Consider the following 6,110-nt stretch of genomic DNA (forward strand, 5'->3'; position numbering starts at 1 on the left):
TTCTCTGATCTGTATATACATGGAGATAATAGTAACCATTTCATGGGGTTGTTTGAGAATGGGTAAAAGGGGAAGCTCCAAATCAAGGATTCAGTTCATAATAGGAGTGTCATGTTATCCCCCAGTCCCTAAATAAATTTTTCTCATCTGTAAGAAGGATACAATACTTACGTTGGTTGGAAGACTAAGTGAGAAGATGTATTCAAAGAACTTTTGCAAACAGTACAGCCTTATACACAACATTAGTTAATTGTTTTTCCTTGGAAAATGCTATAAATAGAAGAGGAAGAGATAGGAGGAGACCCTACATGACAAATGAAGTGGGAAACCAAGTGCAAGGCTTTGGGAGGAGATTCTCTATCTCTCTGTTCAGTCTGTGTGGCTTGGACTCTCACAGCACCACTAGATGAAGTGAAGGGATCAGTTACTGTCAGGTGAGGTGGTGGTTCCCAATTTAGACCTTTCTCTGCTGGGAACTGCACTGACAGCTGCAACTTACTATGTATGTAATGGCCTCTAATAATCTTCAGATGCTATTGATTTCCAGTAATGCCTTGTGAATCTGAACAAGTGGCAAGAGATGAACGAGTCTGTGTCCCATTATCAATCTCTCAGACAAGGATATAGGGGGGAAATGACATCAGTAAAATGGAAGAGTAGGCAGTTTCAAACTCCAGTCTCTCCACAAAAAAGTTGAAAAATTAGCAGAAACTCTCAGAATCAACTGTGTAGGAACTCTGAAAACAGCCAAAGATATATAGCAATCTAAGGATGCTGAATCAAGAAAAAGGCAACTTAAAGATGGTAGCAGGAGAACAAATGAATGTCAACCATGCAGAGTGTTGGAAAGGGGATGGTATTGGGGAAAAAATATAATCAAAGAAAACTGGAGTCTATGGTCAACAGTAACATTGTAATATACTTCCATTAAATGTACCAAAGCTAAATGCATTTGAGAGGGGGATATAAGGAAGGGATATGGGATTTTTGGTTGTGGTGTTGTTGATGACCCTACTGTTATATTGCATTGTATGATATTTTATTTTTCTTTTTATTATCTTTTTTATTAATCATTAAACTTTTTTTTCATAGTAATCAAGATGTTTAAGTGCAGACTGTAGTGATAAATGCACAACTGTATGATGATACCATGAAGTACTGACTGTACACCATGGATAATTATATGAATACAGCTTTGTAAAATGGTATGGAAAAACATAAACAGGGATAAAAGTGCTACAGAAAACATGGAGAAAGGAATGTACATATTTACTGTTGGTTAGAGGCAGAATGGTATAGCCTTTCTGGAGGACAGTGGGGTGGTTCCACACAAAGCTAAGTATGTAGGTACCATATGGTCCTGCAACCTCTTTAAGGGGCATTACTTGGAGGATCTGACAGCAGGGACATGAATGAAAATTTGCACACTGCTGTTTACGGAGAGAGTATGCATGATTTGCAATGGGTGGAGGTGGCCTAAGGGTACATTGACTGAGGAACAGAATGGTGAACCGTTGTGTGTGCATACAATGGAATACTGAGGAACTGTGAGAAGGAGTGAAGCTGTGAGACACGCAATGAGGTGAAGGGAACCCATAGACAGTATTTTGAGTGAACTATGCCAGAAACAAAGGCAAACACTATAATGCCTCACCAATATGGACTAACTACAATCTGTAAACTCAGAATTGAAACTTAACACAGCTTACCAGGGAAATGCTTATTGTAATGGTCCCTAGATTGTAAGCTTTTACAGCAGTCACATCTGTTCCAATTGTAATGCCTATCTCCAGATTCTGAGATGCTGATCCCTTTGCATATAACCTGTTCAATCCCTGGAACTTTGGGTATCTGTGTGACACCTGAAACTCAGAGCTAGAATTTGGCAGATATGAATGTCGGTATTAGCACATATAGCAACTGTTAAAAAAACTGAAAAAGAGTCCAGACTTCAACTAGAGATATGAATGAAGCAGATGTGATTAGGACTAGGGCAAATTGCACCAAAGGGTAAAGGACGATATTGACTGTGTTTTAAAACTTCAAATTCCATCTGAGACCAAGGGAGGAGATGTTTAGTTGGTGCAAGATCTATATTTCCTAAACAATTTAACTTGTACAGTTTGTTCAAATACCATAATTACACAGAACTTTAAATAGGAAGTGAGACCTGGTAGGTTTGCATAGGTTAGTGTGAAATAGCAACACATTTCAAAGTAATTTGGACAGAGAATAAAAATATGTATGCAGGGTCCCCTCCTCAGAGGAGCTGGGGGAAAATGCAGAGGTGTTGGGCTTCCTCACCTGGATTGTTGCTGATATTCTCACAAACATTGAAGAATGGCATTTGATGTGCTGACCTTCTCTCATGGGACTTGCCCTTATGAAACTTCTTACTGCAAAGGAGAGGCTAAACCTGCTTATAATTGTGCCTAAGAATCTCCCCCTGAGTACCTCTTTGTTGCTCAGATGTGGCCCCATCTCTCTAGCTAAACCAACTGGACAGGTGAACTCACTGTCATCCCCCCTACTGGGACCTGATTCCCTTGGATGTAAATCTCCATGGCAATGTGGGATATGACTCCTGGGGATGAACCTGGATCCAACAACGTGGGATTGAGAACATCTTCTTGACCAAAAGGGTGATGTGAAATGAAACAAAATAAAGTTTCAGTGGCTGAGAGACTCCAAATGGAGTTGAAAGGTCACACTGGTGGGAATTCTTATGTACTATATAGGCAACCCTTTTTAGGTTTTAATGCATTGGAATAGCTAGAAATAAATACCTGAAACCATCAAACTGCAACCCAGTAGCCTTGACTCTTGAAGACGATTGTATAGCAATGTAACTTACAAGGGGTGACAGTGTGATTATGAAAGCCTTGTGGATCATGTTCCCTTTATGCAGTGTATGGATGGATGAGTAGAAAAATGGGGACAAGAAACTAAATGAAAAGTAGGGTGCGGGGGTGAGGATGATTTGGGTGTTCATTTTTACTTTTATTTTTTATTCTTATTTTCACTTTTTCTGGTACAAGGAAAATGTTCAAAAAAATAGACTGGGGTGATGAATGCACAACTATATGATGGCATTGTGAACAATTGTACACTTTGGATGACTGTATGGTATGCGAATATATATCAATAAAACTGAATTTAAAAAAAAAATGGTAGCAAAGTGGCCATAATGACAGCATAAAACATTCCACGGTGCCATTCCACCACAGACTCTTTGAACAACTAACAAATACTGGCATGGTCATCTCCCTTAAAACTATGGAAGAGAGTTAAAGGGCTGCAGAAACTGCCCAAATGCCAAATCAAGAAAATATAGCTTTAAAAGTGGTAGGAGAGCTGGGCGGCTCTGGGTCCCGAGGCGGCCGGCGCAGCGCGGGCGGTTGACGGCGGCGAGGCGGCCCGGGGTGGAGAGGGGCCGCAGCTGCCCCGGAGCCCGGAGCCGGCGCCCGTTCCCGCCGCAGGTCGGTGGCTGCCCTGACAGCCCGGCCTCGAGCCGGAGGAAGACCGGGCAGGGGTCTCGGGGTCTGGCCCGCGCGGCGGCGACCGAAGGAGCTGCTCCCGGGCCGCACCTCGGGGCCGGTCCGCCTGCGCCCCCGGGAAACTGCGCCCCTTCCCCGGACCCGGGCCCGGCCCCTCTGGCAGGCGCCGGTGGCCGCGGTGACTCCCAGGGAGCTTCAGTTTCTGAAGGCACCGGCTGGGTCTGAGTCAAGTAGGCGCCGCGCCGGGAAGAGGACCCCGGGCCAGTGCTCCCGCGCCGGGGCATCGGCGGTCCCGGGAGCTCCCCGCGGTGCGGTTCCCGGACGCGCCGAGTCGGTCGCCCGAGGGGAGGAGCGTTCCAAGGAGGTCAAGCCGGGGACGCTGCCGAAGCTGCAGGGCTTCGAGTTCTGGAGACGCACCCTGAGGGGGGCCCGCCACGTGGTGGCCCCCATGGTGGACCAGAGCGAGCTGGCCTGGAGGCTGCTGAGCCGCCGCCACGGGCCCGGCTCTGCTACATCTCCACGCTGCACGCCCACGTCTTCGTCCGCCACGCCAACTACCGGAAGGAGAACCTGTACTCGAGGTGTGCCCGGAGGACCGGCCCCTCATCGTACAGTTCTGCGCCAGCGACCCGGAACTGTTTGTCCAGGCGGCGCTGCTGGCCCAGGATCACTGCGACGCCATCGACCTGAATCTGGGCTGCCCCCAGATGATAGCCAAGAGAGGTCACTACGGCGCCTTCCTGCAGGAGAGTGGGACCTGCTCCAGAGAATGATACTGCTAGCCCACGAGAGACTCTCTGTCCCTGTTACCTGCAAAATCCGCGTCTTCCCCGTGGTTGACAAGACCGTGCGGTACGCCCAGATGCTGGAGAGGGCTCGCTGCCAGCTGCTGGCCGTGCACCGGTGCACCAAGGAGCAGAAGGGACCCCTGCACGGGGCCGCGTCATGGGAGCACGTCTGGGATGTGCGGAAGGCCGTGAACATCCCCGTGTTTGCCAACGGGAACATCCAGTGCCTGCGTGATGCGGAGCAGTGCATCCAGGCCACGGGGGGTGCAGGGGGTCATGAGTTCAGAGGGCAACCTGCACAACCCCGCCCTGTTTGAGGGCCGCAGCCCGGCCGTGTGGGAGCTGTCCGAGGAGTACCTGGAGATCATTCGGCAGCACCCCTGTCCGCCCTCATACGTCCGGGTCCACCTCTTCAAGCTGTGGCACCACCCGCTGCAGGTGCATCAGCAGCTACGAGAGGATGTGGCCAGAGTGAAGACCCTGGAGGGCCTGAGCACCTTGAGCAGGGAGCTGAAGCTGCGCTGTCAGGAGGACATGTCCAGGCAGCTGGAGGGGGACCAGCCTGCGGGAGGCCTGCCGCTCTCCCACTGGGTCTGCCAGCCTTGCGTCCGCCCAGGGCACAGGGAAGGGAGCAAGGACAGTGGTGGCTGCAGCATGCGGGCCCTGGAGGGGGAGGACGGGCGGGCCCGGACATCCTGTCTAAGAACAAGCAGAAGAAGAAGCTGAGGAACCCTCAGAAGACCTTCGACCCGTCGCTGAAACCAAAATACGCAAAGTGCGATCGCTGTGGAAACCCAAAGGGCAACCGCTGCGTGTTTCATCTGTGCCGGGGCTGCTGCAAGAAGCGAGCGTTCCGGGAGATGGCAGACTGCCCAGGTCACGGATTGCTTTTTAAAACCAAACTGGAGAAGGCTTTGGCCTGGCAGAGGGACAAGCTCAGATTGCAGGAGCCCCTGCAGCCGGGACCCTGGGACTCTGGGACCCGGGCGGGGGGGGGGGGGCTCCCTGAAGTCACAGGCAGCGCCCTCGCCTGAGGCCAGCTGGGGCTGGCCCCCACCCGGGCTGCCGCAGCCTGGACATAGCTTAGTTAAGGAAACGCCTTTTACTCAGGGAAACTCCTGCTACTTAACATGGAAGGAAGGCCGGGAAATGTTGGCCCCTTCCCCACCCTATGTTTGGTGTGGTGTGGGGCCAGACTGCACCTCCAGTGTGGGTCCCTGGTCCTATTCTGTGGGAGCACAGGAACCTCTATACACATACTGGGGTGCCTGTATGTCAGTGCCAATCAATTGTTGTGAACATGAAGGACTGAACTAGAAACTCCTCTCAGGTATGCCCTTGCAGAAATTGCTTTGCAGGCAGAAGCGGCTTATGGACAGCAAAAACACTGTAAGAAACAATTAAATCATTTGTCCCAGGTATCCCTGGGACAAGGATTACCTGCTTTAAGTAATACAATATAGCACCTGGAAGGGGGACAAAGTCTTTTTCATAGGGAGTAGAAGGGGCATTCAAATACCTGTAAAAGGGGAATTCCTAAGGCCACCAGCGAGCACAGGTCCAGAGCCAGACACAGGCTCAGAAAAGATGGGGAGGATCCTGCATTTCACATTTGCCTCATGCTGAACTTCTTGATAGGAGGGCTAAACTCTGAAGGAGAGCACCAGACAATGCAGAAGAAATTTGCAAAGGGTGTAAAAGGTGTGTTTTTTTGTTTTTTTTTTTGCATTTAGTTGTTAGCTCCTGGCATTCAAGGGCGTCTTTGTCATATCACTAGCTGAATACAAACATAAGGAATAGTCAGTTCAGGGACTAAATCCCTGAG

The 6,110-nt window shown here is 49.6% G+C and overlaps 1 pseudogene; it reads left to right on the forward strand.

The window, feature by feature from the left end:
• Positions 1-1,577: 1,577 nt before the first annotated feature.
• LOC119526441 lies at positions 1,578-5,319 on the forward strand (annotated as a pseudogene).
• The last annotated feature ends 791 nt before the right edge of the window (positions 5,320-6,110 follow it).

Source organism: Choloepus didactylus, chromosome 1 (genome assembly GCF_015220235.1).
Source record: "Choloepus didactylus isolate mChoDid1 chromosome 1, mChoDid1.pri, whole genome shotgun sequence".
Taxonomy (NCBI): Eukaryota; Metazoa; Chordata; class Mammalia; order Pilosa; family Megalonychidae; genus Choloepus; species Choloepus didactylus.